Genomic DNA, 17,297 nt, shown 5'->3' with positions numbered 1-17,297 from the left:
TAGGGTACCATGGTGTACAAAATCCTAGGAATCAAAAGGAACTGGAATCTGTCTGGACATAAAGTGAGAGGACCTGACTTTCCTCCCCTGAGGGGAACCTGACTTATCCCCTCCTCAAGGGGATATCACCACTCAACAGCTATATCTCCTTGAGGGGGTCACTTGAGCTCCCTGGTTTCACTGTCCTTTCCTATACATTGAAGGAAATGGACAGGACAAGGTCTATGAATCCCTGCAGCTCCAGTGTTGTCTTTTTTGTGTAAGAAAGGGAGATTATAACTACACAAGGTGATGACATCATAACCCCAGGTCCCCACTGTGAGATGCACACTGAAATGAGCACTACAGACCCTAGGAGGGGAGGTTTCAAGTAGAGTCAGGGAAGGTCCTAGGGGAGGTGGTCTCTGAACTCAAGGGCAGGTTGCTAAAGAGGAGGAGTTGGGAGAGCATTGATGGGCAGGCAGAGAAGTCAATGTGCAGAGGTCAGATGAGAGAGTGACAAGGAGGAAACTAGTCAGGCTGGAACAGAGAGGACTGCAGGAGCACCATGTCCATACTCACCCAGAAATCAGTCTTTGGTAACCTCTGCCCCATAGCCAGGGTCTAGCATCGAGGAAAGTGTTTTCCTCCATGGAAGAGACCAGGCTGACCCTCAGGTCACACATATCCACAGTAAATAAATACGAATTAAACACTCGCTGTCACCTTGCAGTCCTGGGCACTAAAGAGTCTGTGGGGACACAGACTCTGTCCTTAGTGGGCATACAATCTGATGGTGGAGGCAGCCTATTGAGCATGTAACTGTGTTCAGGGAGATAGGTATTTTAGGCAGAAAAATGTACAGAGGAGCTTCTGCTGCTGTTTGGGGAGCTGGGACATCTTCCTAGAAGAAGGGACTTTTAAGCTACTTGAGAAATGAATAAAACTGGCCAGTTGACAGGAATGGTGAGAGTGTCCCTGTAACTCTCCCTCATGTGAGTCCCATCAGACTCTCTTTGCTTACTGCAAAGTAAAATAAGGAAGCAGAAACATACAACAGGAATAAATAGGAACTGTGAGAAAAAGGTAAGAAGAACCAACTAGAAAAACATGGCAATCTGGGGGAATCTGGCACGGGGGCAAATATCCCTGCATAAACAAGAGCCTGCCAGGTACCACTCCAATCCTGTAATGCAAGCTTAAAATAGATTCCATGTACTCTGCTTATCTCAAAGGTAAGAAAGACTGGAATACTTAGAAACCATCATCCAACATGCTCAACAGAGGCATCTCAGCACTCTGAAAAACTGCTTTGCGTAGATCTCATGTTCCAGCTGGGGCTGACCTCCTGAGTCTTTCGTGTGTTGACTTGTTTATAGGCCGGTCTTCACTTGGGTTCTTGATGTGCTCTTGTCTCCCTCTCTTAGTCTTTGGAAGAGGACAGGGCCTTTGATATGATTTGGTTGTGTCCCCATCCAAATCTCATCTTGAATTCCCGTGTATTGTGGGAGGGAACTCAGTGGGAGATCATTGAATCATGAGAGCAGGTCTTTCCCATGCTGTTCTTGTGATAGCGAGTAAGTCTCACAAGATCTGATGGTTTTAAAAAGGGGAGTTTCACTGAGCAAGCTCTCTTCTCTTGTCTGCCACCATGTGAGATGTGCCTTTCACCTTCTGCTGTGATCATGAGGCTTCCTTAGCCACGTGGAACTGTAAGTCCATTAAACCTTTTTCTTATGTAAATTACCCAGTCTCAGGAATGTCTTTATCATCAGCGTGAAAATGGACTAATACAGCCTCATCTTGTCTTTGCTTGCCAGCCCACTCATGGGTGCTCAACTCTCTACAAGATGTTTCTGTAGGATGGCCAGTGTCCTTTAGATGGGTCACCTCCAACCTTCTGGAATCCCTCCATTCTGAGGAGCCATTGGAAGCTGTCTGACACAGGCCCAGTCAACTCGACTTTATCAAAGGCCTACTAGATTCAAGGCATCTTGCACACACAAAAATGCCTGCTCCAGGGAATTAACAATCTGGTCCTGCAAATGAGACAAAAATATGTAAACACGTAAACAGAATTACAAATTGTCAAGATATTGGGGGCTGACAGATGACCTTTGAGTTGATTTCATGGATAACAATGCCAGCATCCCCCAAACCTTCAGATCCATCTAAGGCAAAATGTTAGGATAGAGGACCCATGGCCCTGAACTCAGGGACTTCAGATGGTCATGACTCTGTCCTGGAGCCGCCTATATAGCCTGTGGTCTTGCAAATCTTTGGAAGAGTCCAAGAAGTAGAAGGAAAATGAAGACTCTATGTGTCCCTTCATGGGATACCTTGCCCAGTCTTACCCAACTCATCTGTGGATTCGACTGTTTCCATCACATCTCTCTTTGTAGATAGGAACTCAAGAGGAGATGGAACAAATCTCCCTGTCTCTGCCTAAATTTATCTCAGTCATCTCCTCCATATATATATATATGTCTTTCTGGCCATCAATACCTGCTTGTCTCTCTCTCTTTCAAATTCTCCATAAGTGTCCTTTCTGTGGTTTTCTCTTTCGCTACCTCTGTCTTTCTGTCTCAGTCTCTATCTCTTTCTGTTACATACCCATAAATGTTTTTCAGGGAAACCTACTTCTCTTGTCTCAGTGAGCCTCAGTTCTAGTTTATTAGCATGAAAGCAATCAAGGTTTAAAAGGGAAAAAAAAAAGACATTTACAGAAAAGCCCAGATATGGTTGTGACAGCATTTCAGGTCATGGAGGGGACAGGGAAGGAAAAATAAACTAGACAGAATGGAAAAGTTGAGACTGGGAAGCCAGGTCACATGGTGTCGGCAATCTGCCACTCAAGTGGCTGCCACTCTGCACCCTGTGGGCCCCCATCCCTGCCTCCCTTGGATGGTTCTCAAGGGAGGTTCCAGGGGCCCAAGCCCTTGAGAAGTTCCATTGCGATGAACTTTGTTTTTGTAGAGATGTCTGATCCAGGGTCCACACTGTGACTTCTTTATGGAATGCAGAGTTCTGTAGGTCACGGACTGGGCCTCTGCTCCATAGAGGAAGGAGCATTGCTGGTTCCATGTTAGAACCCGAGAGACCTTGGAGAGGATCCTATCCATCCTCTGCCTAACAGAGAGGGAACCTGAAACCTGAGTGGAGGGGTTGTCCCTAATCCTACCCCCTGTTAGGGGCAGAGCCAAGCCCCAAGCATTTCTCCCTCACCTCCTCACTGTTCTGAGGTTCCAACCTCAGTTTCATCTTTGATGGGCAACTTCAAGTGAGACACTTAACCTCTCTGAGGCTCCAAGTTCCTATCTGTAAAATTAAGGACATGGAAGTGAGCATTTGTGATGGCTTCTTACAGGTGCTGTTTTTTATAATTATTCTCACACTTAAATGTGACAACAGATTTGTGTTTTACAGTAGTCATTACAATTCCCATGTGATAGAGGAGGAAAAAAATGAGTCTCTCTGAGATAAAGTAAGCTCCTTAAGGTCATACAACTCATAGAGTGATTTATCTGTGCCCACAAGTCATACTAAGTGTAGGTTTGGTGGAAAATGAGAAGGAGTGCAGAACCAAAGACCAGGCTCTCCTACACTCCCAGGCCCCTCTATGTGGCTCCTACTGTGGAGGCAGGGAGTACCCTCAGTCCAACCCTGCCACCAGTGGAGTGGTGCCCACAGGAGGACAGCCTGACCCACTCTTTCATGCAATGTCACAATATTGCCTTCCCCTTTGCCTGCTGATAAGGATTCTGCCTCCCAAAAGTGACCTAGGCCAGTGTCCCACCCAGTGGCAGAATCAAAAGGCATTCAGCCATGCTCCCCATACTTGGGTTTCTACCCACCAAGAGAGAGGCATAGAGATGCCCAAAGCCCCTCTCAGAACAGCCAGCTGATCCCGTCATTGAGAGAACTTGTTTGGAGAGGTGACAGTTCCCTAGCTTGTTCTTGTCCTGCTTACACAGCAGAGCAATGTTTCCAGCTGGCATTTGCAAAGGCCACTTGCCTCACTTTGCATTCAGGACTCTTCCCCACCAGCCAATGCTCAGAGTGGCTGCACTGTTAAATGTGTTTTTGCACACAGCACTCACACACATGCACACCAGAAATGCTGTTATTTTTAATAAGACTTCTTTTTCCCCCTCCTCTCCTGAAAATCCAAGAGAGTCCTCTACAGGGCAGAGGCCAAGAGGGCAGCCATCCACATCATATGATTTGCAGACAGCAGAAAGGTCCCCATTCCTAGCTCCTGTGTTAACTTCCCTTTTACTGTGGTTTTTTTTCTTTTTTCCCAGGCTTCTGCAAGGGGCATTATCTGGCCCAGGCATCTTTGAACTTGACACATCCTTGGCACTTGTTTCTATTTAAAGTAGCACTTTATTATGTACAGCCTTAAATTATTGTTTCACTATTTACTCTGTGAGAAAATTTCCTCCCCAACTAGGTTATAGCTCCTATGGGGAGAATATTGATACACCTCTATATTTTGGGGCAGTGAATCTCTGAAATTCTAGAATTTATATAGTAGCTTAAACATTAATTTTTCAGACTCTCTGACATCACTCAGGAGTGGATCCTTTTAGGATCCACTAGAAGACCCTTTTCCCCTAAGTCGACTCCTACTCCTCCCTTAAGGTCTCCTTGCAATCTGTTCTTTATTGCATCCCTTCCCTGGGCTCACTCCCACCACACTTAGTACACACCTTACAGATTATCTTATCACAGTGGTTCATATTTACCTGTTAAATGTCTAGCTGTCTCTCCATTTGGAAAGTGAGCACCTTGAAAGTTGAGTAAGTGCCATAACTGGGAAAAGCTTGCAGGATGAGCTAGGGTCTCAGGTGTATATGCTTGAGAAAGAAGGAAGTTAAAACTAGACGCAAAGGGAAGAGGAAACTAACCCAAGTGTCCCAATTTCTACCCATAGGTGTTCTTCCATTTGTGTCAAGTATTCTCCCTGGAAAGGTCCTTATAAAAAGTACTTTGGATGAAGAGTACAGATCCCAAGGTACTTGGTAATACTGCACAGGGTTCAAGCTTCCATCGGCACACCAGGGAGTTCACTTTGGGAGATAAAGCACTAGGGCAAGAAAATACTCAGAGGAGGAGCAGTGTTTGAAGACAGGTAGACTGTGGCATCAAGACATTGACCCTGAAGAAAGAGGAAGGTAGAAAAATTGACTCTCAGCTCTCAGGGAAGGAACCTAGGTAGAGCCCAGGCAAACAGACTAAAGTTTGAGGTGCTATTCCAAGCCCAAAATGAATTAAAGACGCTATATGGGTAAACCAAGGCAGGAGCCCAGATGCATGTACAGGAGCACATTTCAGTAGAAAGAGAAATGCCTGGGGACTATACACCAATATACATGGAGCATCCCTGGGCAACAGATGAATTCCAATCCCCATCAGATGGTGGAGGTAAGGCTCCCAAATGAGTTCTTATCCTCTTCAGGTATAGCTCAGGAATTAGGAGTGAACCAGACTAGCATGGAAGGAATAGAGGAAAAAAAAATCAAAGTCAAATGGACAATACCTAGGCCAGGGAGAAGAGTCCTTCCTCAATTTTACATTCGCCATACCCAGAAAATTGCCTGATGCATACTAAAGAGTCAAGAGAAATTTGTTGGAGTACAATTTAAAGGAGAGAGAGACTTCCAGATACCTTTCCATCATTTTGGCAGGTAACTCCCCGCTTTCCTGGTCAGCCCTTGCTTCCTGGAACCCTTCATCCAGTGCCACAGAGAAAGTGCAATTCCCCTCCTGCACTGCTGCTCATTACCAAGAAAAATGACAGCCTGATGGTCTTCCAGCAAGAGAGAACAATCTATTTCATTTGGAAGTTTGGTAATTGATTAGGGCAATAGATTTTCTTTAAGGCAGCCTCCCTGGGAGAGTCTGGCGAGGGCACAAGATTTACATACATCAGACTCACTCTGCCTGCAAAATCTGTCTTAGAGGATGAGATCACAAGGCCATTACTGGACTGGGGGAAGCTGGAAGGGTGGGAAGGCAGAGTGGAATTCCCAGACGTCATTTCTCAACAACCAGGGCCATGGCTAGTTCAGAATGTTTTCAAGTACTTTCTGTCAGTAACTCGTAGGTAAATCCAAGGTTCTGTCTACTCAGGGTGTGATCAAGCAAGTGATTCTCTGAGGGTCTCTGTTGACCAAGCTTCTGTGTAGATGGGCCTCAGAAACTTACTATTAGCCTATGTCGTCACCATCAATGGCTACACTACCTATGGCTGCACCACAGCCTCAGTGAAGTGGTGTCCTGAGAGTTTATATCATGGGGGTTACCATGAAGATCAGCAGGGTCAGCTTTTAGCAAACACTTGCTCTCTACTCAGATTCCTTCTGGAGGATATCTTGATCTTATATACCACCTTCTCCCCAGATTTTACTTCTAACTCTTTCTGTGTGTCTCTGGATCAAAATCTGCTGTAGACAAACTTTCAAACCTGTCATTTACCTTATGTAAATATAAATCATGATGTTCCCTTTCTCAGAGAAACATTCGTTTTAAGCCTTATCACCCAATATGTGATAAAGAAATTTCCAGCATCATTGTATTGATGAGAAGTTAGAGGGAATGTATACCAGGAAAAAAGCATATTTTTTAATGTTACTTACATTGGAATGACGCTACACACTCCATTGTGTAACGGGACTTCCTTTCTTTGGTCACACCACCTTCTAAATTAGTTGAGGCCAATAGGACTGTAATCAGAAGTTGACTATGATACATAGAAGTTTGAATGTAGTCTCAAATGTAAAGGTTGAAGGGTAAGAGTTTAGATTTTATCCATATATACATAAAGAATTTGTGGATGAATTGTGCCTCTATTGCCTGGCTCCAGATGTCCCAACATTCTCAATAAGAGTTAGGGCTGTGGACCCACAAATAGTTGGTACACAAAGACATATCTCTGGGGTGACCTAAGGATATGAGATACTTATATGATCTGTTTCATTCTTACTGTACCGACTCAGACCCATAGTGGGGGAAGTTTCTCTCTTGATCAGCCAAAAATAGACCCAGTTTCCACAGGGACCCCACAGATTAAGGAAACATCTCCACCTCCTTCTCCACCCAACAGACAGAATGTTCTGCCTGGAATAGTGAAAAATTGTGCCGTTCATGTTCATTTTCAAGTAGGGATCCTACCCTTTCTAATTTACAGTTGCTAGTTTCATCTCTGGAACTAAAAAGTTGGTCCTAATCAAAACAATAGCATCAGCCAGCAGATGGAAAAAAACATTTTTTCCAAGGATGATACATGGAAGTTGTATTAGGCCATTCTTAACTGCTATAAAGACATGTCGGAGACTGGGTAATTTATAAGGAAAAGAGGTTTAATCGGCTCATGATTTTGTAGGCTGTACAGGCTTCTGCTTCTGGGGAGACCTCGGGAAACTTACAATCATGGTGGAAGGTGAAGGAGAAGCAGGCACATCTTCACTGACTGATGGGAGACAGACAGCGTGCAAAAGGGAAGATGCTACACACTTTCAAACAACCAGATCTTGTGAAAACTCCATCATGTGACAACACTACAGGAATGGTGCTAAACTATTAGAAACCACCCCCATGATCCAATCACCTCCCACAAGGCCCCATCTACAATTCAATATGAGATTTGAGTGGGGACACAGAGCCAAACCATATCAGAGCTAGACAATCCCTTAAAACTGGCCTTGTCGATGAACTTGAGGTATCAGAAAACGCTGTGGATCTATTAGACAGTGCTGTGGATGCCTACATTAGGTGAGCATCCGAAGGTAGACCTGACCTATATTCCTTGGTAAGCATAAGGTAATATTAAGAGGCATACCTGGCAATCAGCAAACTTTATTGAGCATCTATGATGTGCAAGTTTTCATGCTATGAGGAATACAAAGATGAGTAAAGCCCAACATACCCTCAAAATGTAGATGGGGAAACACCCATGTAGTAACTACCACAAACTCACTTTTGCTTATACTGCACTGGGTGGCTATTAATATATCCATTACTATATTAATGGATATATTAATAAATACTATATTAATTACTATATTAATGGATATATTAATAAATTGATTTATTTCTACCTATCATGGCTATATTATTTCCCCTGTTCCACATTTTATCAAATAGAAAGGCAAGTACCAAGTTCAATGATTCTCTTGAAACACAATAAGAAAACAAGAAACCCGTGAAGCATCCTGACAGTGCTGAGTTTTCCTGGAATAGGTGGAGGAGAACGTGCTGACTGAGCAGAATTAGCATACCATTCACACACATGTTAAAGAGGCCTGCAGTATGTACCTGGCATGACAACAGTGTCTGACACTAAGTAGTTTGTGGATAAATATTTGTTCAAATGAACGATTAAAAATGGAAGATTTCAAGTGTTTTTAATGCAACTATGAAATCTGGATATTATGATTTTAAAGTAACTGCTTTTTCATACTGACTGTAGCCTCACTGAGCTAAAATGAATTTTAGGGAGCAATGATTATAGAGTATAGACAGAGTGTCAATTTGGCATCAAAAACATGGGTTCTAAGCTTGATTAATACTAACTAGCCGGGTTGGCCTTGGGCAGGTCTTTTAATCTTTCTGAGCTTCCATTTTCTCGTTAAGTAGACTGGCAAGTGGAGCACAAAGGAATCAATAGAACCAGTGGGGGTTAAGTTTGGGTTGGGGGCACCAGGAGACACAATGCTCTGAGAAAGAAGAGATCAGCACGTGGGCTGCTGTGAACATAGAAAGCTTCACATAGGGATGGAACTTGAGCCTTGAAATGTGAGCAGGATCTAGAAAAGAAGAGGAGGCCCCACTCTGCAGACAGGGAGGGAAGAAAAAAGCAGGCATAGCCCAGCCGACACTCAGGCAACCTCTGCAACTCATCCCTGTGGATGTAGACACGTGGGGCCTGGGAGAGCAGGCCCGGGCAAAGGCACAAATTGGTGCAATCATTGGGTTTGTACTTCAGAAAACCACACATCACAACAAAAAGAACCATAGAAAGAAGGATTCAGACAAGCTGTTCTCATAAATGAAGCAGGGCCTGCTCTGCATGCCTGCATGCCCTCCTTGAGGTTATCTGTGGAACATAGCTTCAAATACCCAAGCCATTGTGGTAACTATAGGAATTACTAACTGTCAGAATTCAAGTTGATAGGCAATGTGAAGTTTTAGTATTAATAACTATTTGAGTTAATCATTAATATCTGTACCTAAATTTCTTTTCTGAAATTCTCCATACAACACTTAATCTTTGAACTTTTAACAGGAGAGGAGCTCTGCTATACCAAGCATAAGGCTGTGTTGATGCTGAGGTCAGAGAGAAGAAAATAAACTCTCCATGATGTATTGAATATATATTTTTCCTTTATTTCCTTTCTCTCCCCCTCTCGCTACTGTTTCCCTTCCTTCCTCCCTTCCTTTCTTTCCTCCCTCCCTTCTTCCCTTCTTTCCTTTCTCTTTCTTTCAGCCAAAAGTTAGTCAGTGTCATAGAATGGAAAGATCACTTAGGTAACAGTTTGAAAACCTTGGTCCACCTCCCAAATTTGGCCGCTAAAATAAGTGTGTGAACCTGGCCAAGTCACTCTATTTCTCTGGCTTTCAATTTTCTCATTTGTAAAAGGAAGGTCCTGGAGAGATCTGTGATTTTTCAAGTGCTGCCCCAGGGACGAGAGTGGGAGAGAAAGATAGATGGGCTTTCCAAATCTCTGTATACTCCTCAACCCAAAGAAGCCAACTTCTTACCTTTTATATGCAGGGGAGGAGATTCCACAATCATTCATTTGAAAAGAACACAGGGTTCTTTTTTCTGCTTATAGGAAAAAAATTAGAAACTCACTGGCCTAGTTGATCTGGGCAGCACTTTCCCACTCCAGGGTTGTAGGTTTCTCCTGTTCATTAATTTCTGTCATGTGAAAGACATTGTATCTGATGCTATAAGTAAAGATGGGAGAAGTACAAGCATTGGCTCCAAGGAGCTCACTCGGCTTCAAGATTAACCAGTGGGGGTTAAGTTAGTGTTGCGGGCACCAGGAGACACAGTGCTCTGTGAAGAAATAGATCAGAACGGGCTGCTGTGAGCAGAGAAAGCTTCACATGGGGGTGGAACTTGAGCCTTGAAAGGTGAACGGTATCTAAAAGAGAAGAGAAAGCACTGTGCAGACAGAGAGAGCTATTTCTTCTCTCCCCAGGCTCTCACTGTGTGCTGTCTGTGAACTAGGCACAGGGACACAGAGGTGAATGAGACTGGCAGGGTCCCCGCTCTCCTGAAGCACACAGTTCGGTGCAATGTGCACAGCTCACCGAAGGACACAGAGGGCTCAGGGCCCACCTCCATCTTGTGGGCTTCATAATGAAGACAGAGCTTTTCCCACAGATTCATCTGCCTCTGGTTAGCTTAGGGAAGGCTGCCTGAGTCAGTGTCAGGGCAGACTAATAACCTCCCGAAGTAACTTCTCATGAGACACGGCCCTGGCTGATTGGGTTTGGCAGGAATTCCGAGACATTCCAATATCTGCACAAAGGGCAGGCCCTTGCCCCAGCCAGGCTGACCTCAGCCTCCCACCTCCCAATAGATAATTATGCCTCTAGGTCTCCAAAGCAAGCCCTGTTGTGGGTAACCCTTGGAAGTGACATGCTGTTTTCTGATGGGAATTAAAGGGTCTGGAGTGGCCAAAAGGCTTCTCAGCAGGAGGGTTTGTTATTCTTTTAATTGTGGCATTAAACCTCAGGCTGGAATTGCATCAACATTCATGCTGCTATCCAGCTTGCCGAATTTGCTTCTTTTGACGGACTTTATCATGGCCAGGTCCAGTCTCACCCAGAGGTGAAGGCGGCCACCAATGCTTAGCTGGAAGTTGTAAATCTTGGAACTCGAGGAACTCCATACCCTGAACTTCCCTCCCAGGACTTTCTCTCCTTTTGACTGATGCCTGGAATTCTACCTTTGGGACTTTAGGGCATTCTACTGAAAACTTTAATCTCTCTTTCCCTGGGAGAAAATATTAGCTTAAGTTCATAGGGGTACAAAAAATAGAAGTTCACTGGTTACAGAGAACAATCAGAATACAAACAGCTTGCTCAAGTGGGCAAGGGATGTAAGAATAATGTGCTTTATTGTAACTGCTGTAGGAGATTGTTGAACTGGAATTTACAAATTAATGCCATACCTTAACTTTAACATCTTAAATTAGATATCTTAACTCCAAAATAGTAATAATAATAGCAGTAATAATTAACACAACATCTAGATTCAGTTTGTTTTCTACTCCATTTTATGGAATGGAATAGGATATATATTTCCCAATTGCAATCCTAGTCTGTAAAAGAACTGTTACCTAACAAGGCTTACATCACACAGTTCTGGGTTGCTCCAAGGCCTCTGAAACATCTTTGAGATTGTCCATCTCATTTCACAGCTGATGCAAACAGAGTCCCTGTTCCCCACGTGAGACACACTTCAGCTTTCATACTATTAAATACTATGATTTTTGAATGAATAATGATTATCTTTAAAAATTACACATTCATTGTTTACATGTACCCAGTGTCAAACTCCAGCTAACTCCCCTATGATATCATTTGTCTTCCTTCCTTCCTTCCTTCCTTCCTTCCTTCCTTCCTTCCTTCCGCCTATTTATCAACTGTCAAGTACAGCATGGACACTGGTGGAAAGCAAAGGTCCCAAACCAAGTTCACAGTCCGGAGGTGAAATAGACATTAGTAAGTAATACAGCCCTATAACTATTGGAGTTGAGTCACATCAGAGAGAACCCAGAGGAAGGGACTTATTAACTTGCCTGGGGTCCCTGGAAAAGCTTTACAGAGGAGTGGCTCCAACTGCTGATGTCTGGACTTGGCCACTGATAGTCAGGGATTAAGACCAGAGTTGGCCGTTCCTCTGTGTTTTCAGAAAAAGATGGATAATCTAGGTGAATAAAATTGAATTTTTTTTCTAATTCTTTTCTTAGAAAAAAAGAGCAGGAGGACCTCAGGTTTTTTGACACCTTTTCAATAGAGGGCCACCTTAACTCCTTCTCCCTGGAGAGCAGAGTCCAGGGCAAGCAAGTGGTTTTGCACAGGTGTCAGGGAAACCGAGATGTGCCCACTGTGATTCTGGTTAAGCTGAGAGTCCCAACTGGCAAGGGGCCAGCCTGGTGGCATGCAAGTAATATAATACACAATTTAATGCAAGTGTGTGTGGCCTGTTTGGGGAGTCAATTAATAATAAGTATATACATCCATTTACAAAATAGCAGTGTGTGAGAGTATGCCCACATTGTAATTGGAAACTGAAATAATATCAGGAGGAATAATCATTTTAAAAAATCCTCCAAAAAACCAAGAGTAATACTAAGAAAATAAAATTTAAAATGTCGTCCATCTGCAGAGTTACATCCTTAGGGAAGCACTGCAGAGCACACTAACAAGCAACTGAATCCATGTATAAATGAACTGAAACCCATGAAGGCAACAGAAGGCAAGGTGGGGTGTGGAAGGAAAAAATCTCCCTTGTAGATTAGCTACCCATGAATCAAGCATAGTTCCATTTGATTGCTTCTTGTAGGAGATGGAATGCTCCAAGGCCAGGCACGATCCTCAGGGGAAATTATTCTTTATCTGCCCATTCACAGAGTCTCCAGTGTTAGTTTTGAACTTGGATCCTCCTTTCCCACTTCAGCACCCCAATGCCCATGCATAAGCATGAGCACATACACACACACACACACACACACACACACACCCCTACCCCTCACTCACTCACCCCTGGGAGAATCCCAGACACATAATTTACTGTTAGCTGCTAGCTGGGGAAGATTCCCTGCCAGAGAACTAACCGGAATAAGGGGACAGAGTAAGCATGAAGAAGGAGGAGAGAGCTCATAAACCCCAACTTGTGAACTCTGCAATCAAACAGGGGCTAAGCCAAAGATCTCGTGTCTGATTTTTTTTTTTTTTTTTTTTTTTTTTTTTTGAGACAGAGTCTCGCTCTGTTGCCCAGGCTGGAGTGCAGGGCGCAATCTCAGCTCACTGCAAGCTCCACCTCCTGGGTTCACGCCATTCTCCTGCCTCATCCTCCTAAGTAGCTGGGACTACAGGCGCCCGCCACCACACCCAGCTAATTTTTTTGTAATTTTTAGTGGAGACGGGGTTTCACCACGTTAGCCAGGATGGTCTCAATCTCCTGACCTCATGATCCACCCACCTCAGCCTCCCCAAGTGCTGGGATTACAGGCGTGAACCACTGCACCCGGCCCTATCTGATAATTTTAAGAAATTAAGCTAAAGGCTCAGAGAAATTCCACCCATACTATTACTCTGGGATCTGCTCATCCCCAAAAGCCTGTGGTCTAGAAGCCCTTTGCCTGTGAGATCACTCTGGGTTCTACACTAAGCAGAGGTCTCTGAAGGAAACCAGAATCAGATGGGACTCCTGCACTAGGAATTAACAGGCTGGTGCCACCAACTACCTGGCAGTGGTATCACGCTACTCTGGGTGTTAGCAGGCCCTTGCATACATGGATGGGAGCTGGCAGCTACTGCTACTTTCACACACTGGAAATCACAGCTGTGGCAGGCTTAGAGCTCTTTGGGCCAACAGGGATGTCTTGTATGTACCACTTGGTTGAAGTACACAAAGGGTGGAAACCATATTTGCTATGTCCTTAGAGAGTAAAAAGAAGTTTTAGCCATAATCTTGGAATGAATCATTCAACCCTGTTGGACTCAGTACCTAGCACTATTCCCTGCTTCAGTGTAGAGAATCAAGGTGTGGTTTTTGCAGAAGCAGAGCCCACCATCAAATAGACATTGAGTCCCTACCAGGTATAAAGCCTCAACTAAAATCTCAAAAATTCCTTTCAGGAATACGAGTGTGCTACACGTGATTGTTGGCAGATCACCTGGTGGAGACCTAGGATAATGGGTGGTGCAGGCTGCGAGTCCATGGACATGCCTTAAACACACCCTTATGTTCCCCAGTCCCTGACCCAGTGCCTGAAACTGGGCTTTTACAAGGTACTAAGCACTAAACAAATACCTTTTGGATGATTGACTAAATACATTTAAAGTTGCACTTATTTCTATTCTTTTTGATTAAAATGTATGGAATAAACTTTGCATGTAAAATGAGTTAGATCTTTATAGAGAAGTGTTTTTCTGGGAGTTTCCATCCTAAGGAGGTGTGGCCCATGGGACAAGAAGCAACGTGATGTCCTGGAAAGAGCATGAAATTTCAGCATCAGAAAACATGGGTTCTTACACATCTAGCTGTGTGACCTAGGGCAATTACCTTAACCTCTGGGAACATCTATTTCTTCCTCTCTAGACCAGAGAGAACCATCTATCTAATTTGTGGGTTGCTGTGTGAAGATAAGGGAAAGGCTTAGTAAGTGGCAAAGCCCAGGGCATATACAAGCTGTTAGGATCATGATTATTATTATGACAGAAAGTCTGCACAGGTAACAGGGCCTTGGTGTCTGGGTGCTTCCCCAGCAGTGGGAATGGGTGGGCCTTCCTCCTCCCACCAGGTCCTCTGAAATACTCTAGAATCTTAACAGCTGGCCCAGGCAAGAGTAGTGTCTATAACCATCCAACAGGTCCACCTATGGCCTGGAACCATGACCTGCACCTCCCATCACCCCAGTTCTACATCAAGTGACCTGTCAACAGTCATGCTTAGTACACCCATGTTTTTTAAGGGAATTTTTGAGAGCTTAGTTGAGGCTTTAACCTGATGGGGACTCAATGCCAATTTGATGATGGGCTTTGCTTCTACAACATCTTGATTATCCTTACTGATGGAGAGTTGTGTTAGGCACTGAGTCCAACAGGGTTGAATGACTCATTCCAAGATTACAGCAAAAACATATTTGCAGTCTCTGGCATTGTGCTAAAGACTACTGGGAATACAGAATACATAATTCTCTAAGAGTGCACAGGGTTAGGGATAGAGACTTACACAAGAGAGACACTCAGTAACTGGATAGTACCGTAAGCAGGATACAGCTCAGGGACCAGAGAGAGTAACACAAGAAAGGTACAAAAAAAAGACTTGGAAAATTGAGAGAAGCCGGAAAGAAGAGAGAGGACATTGAGATATGAGCAATAACTTTGGAAAAGACCTCCAGAAAGTAACCCTGTTTCCTTTTTCATTTTTTTCTTTTTCTTTCTTTTTTAAATAAAATTACCTTTCAAGGAAACAGATTTACATATGAGACTATGTCTGGCTCAACTGACCTTTAAAATCCATTGTATTCCATAAACCAGCAAGTCGCAAGATTTAATGTGCATCAGAATCACTTGGTGAGTGTGTCAAAAATGCAGATTCCTGCAGAATCAGAATCTCTGGAGCTGGCCCTCATAAATGCATTTGTACCAAACAGCCAAGTGATTCTGGGACTTAAGCTGAGGGAGGCAGGAGGGGGTGTGGCTGATTATGTGGGCAAGTCCATCCAGAAGGTAAGAGGCATTTTCCCAGAGGTCTATGAGGTAACTGGCCTTAGACATCATTATTCTTTGAGCTATGTCTCATTTGAGGGCAGCTTGCCATGGAGGAAAGTGTGCTGGACTGGGAGTCAGCAGACTCATGTTCTAATCCTGCCTGGACTATTTGCCCCTTGAGCAATGTAAGGCAGTTATGTGCCTTTCTGACCTTTAGTTTGCACATTGTATCAGTGGAGATCACCATCCTTCATATGAGGTTACTGGGGATTTCAAATGGGAGCATGCATGTTAAAGCACCTTAAGAAATAGTAAGTGCTGTAGGAAAGTTGGCAGCGTCACATTCTGGGTATGATGTGTTGTGAAAAGGAGGCATTTTTTTATGTTTAGCCTTGCTATCCAAAACAGCTAAGCCCTAGAAGCATAAACACTATGAGCCCGTGAGAAAATGTCCAGCTTGCCATGATAAACTTGAGAACGTAACCCCGGAAGGTGCGCCCTTGACATTGCAGACCTGGGAGAGTTTGAGCCCTGCCATCCTCAGAGCGGCAACTTCCCGGCACCATCCCTCAGTCCCTGACTCTCATTCTGCTGGAGATGGCCCTGAGCTCAGGGCGGGAACAATCCTACATAACTCACTACCCGGAATGGAAATGCCACAAAGCACATTTAATTCTGCACTGACAGTTCCCGGGAAACAGGCCTAGTCCTCTATCGACCGCTAAAATAGATGATGGTTTTGGTAATAGCACTTTCTTCAGGAAATTCCATTCATGTTCATTCATTTATTCTAGACCACAAATATTCATGAATTTGGTACAGCGTGCTTGTTGTGGTGGTTGTTATTTGTTGTGTGAAGATTTCTGTTCGCTTGCTTGTTCCCTTTACTCAGGCTCTCATTGGATTTCCCAATTCTTATTAACATGTGGATCATTAGAAAATGATATCACCAAACAGCTATACCCTGATGCCTTGGGCAATAGAAGTCAGAGGCCATTTTGTTGAGGACATCTGGTTTAAGTATCTGGGTTGCTTGGGGTTCCCATTGCTGCTAAGTTCCAATGCAGAGCATGCCATGGCTTGGCACACATGCAGCCAAAAATTGATCTATCCAAGTCATGGGTGAGAGGGCAGAGTGTCTTATCATGACCCCATAAGTGGTCTACAGCAGGCTGTGGTCTACACTAGTCACTGGTGCAATGTGGGGTGGGGGTTCTCCACTTTCTCAGCTGGTGAGAACTGTACTTTACACTCAATTTGAGAAAAGGATTAAATAAAGGAGGGAAATGCCAAGAAAGTTCTTCCAGCCCCAGCCCCTGTGCTGAGTCTGAATAACCCAGCCCAGATACCTTGAGATGTGGATAAGTATCACAAAGACAGGTTGCCCAGGGCAGCAGCAATGAGTACTCTCATCACTAGTGTTTTGTTTTGTTTTGTTTTTTGAGATGAAATCTCACTCTGTCACCCAGGCTGGAGTGCAGTGGCATGATCTCAGCTCACTGTAACCTCTGGCTCCCTAGTTCAAGCAATTCTCATGCCTCCGCCTCCTGAGTAGCTGGGATTCCAGGCACCCACCACCACGCCCAGCTAAATTTTTTTTTTTTTTTGACATTTTTTAGTAGATACGGGGTTTACACCATGTTGGCCAAGATGGTCTCGATCTCCTGACCTCATGATCCACCCGCCTCAGCTTCCCAAAGTGCTGGGATTACAGGTGTGAGCCACCATACCCGGCCACTAGTTATCATTCTTTAACCCCACGAAATCTCCCCTGTCTTTAGAGACCCAGTGCAAATGATGCATCCTGCCTGTAACCCTCCCCACCTGACACCTGCCTCTGCTGTGACATAGTGACT

General features: G+C 44.2%; 1 long non-coding RNA gene across 1 annotated transcript in view; it reads left to right on the top strand.

Annotated features, from left to right (window-relative positions):
* The first annotated feature begins 365 nt into the window (after positions 1-365).
* LOC117063954 overlaps positions 366-17,297 on the top strand; it is a 39,521-nt gene continuing 22,589 nt past the window's right edge. Inside the window, exons 1-2 of the long non-coding RNA XR_004429179.1 lie at positions 366-578; positions 8,620-8,778. This is a non-coding gene — a long non-coding RNA (uncharacterized LOC117063954). The remainder of the gene's footprint in view (positions 579-8,619; positions 8,779-17,297) is intronic.

This window comes from Trachypithecus francoisi, unplaced genomic scaffold (assembly GCF_009764315.1).
Source record: "Trachypithecus francoisi isolate TF-2019V2 unplaced genomic scaffold, Tfra_2.0 Lachesis_group19, whole genome shotgun sequence".
In the NCBI taxonomy this organism is placed as follows: domain Eukaryota; kingdom Metazoa; phylum Chordata; class Mammalia; order Primates; family Cercopithecidae; genus Trachypithecus; species Trachypithecus francoisi.
Note: the sequence above shows the minus strand (reverse complement) of the source record. Positions and strands in the feature narration are given on the sequence as shown.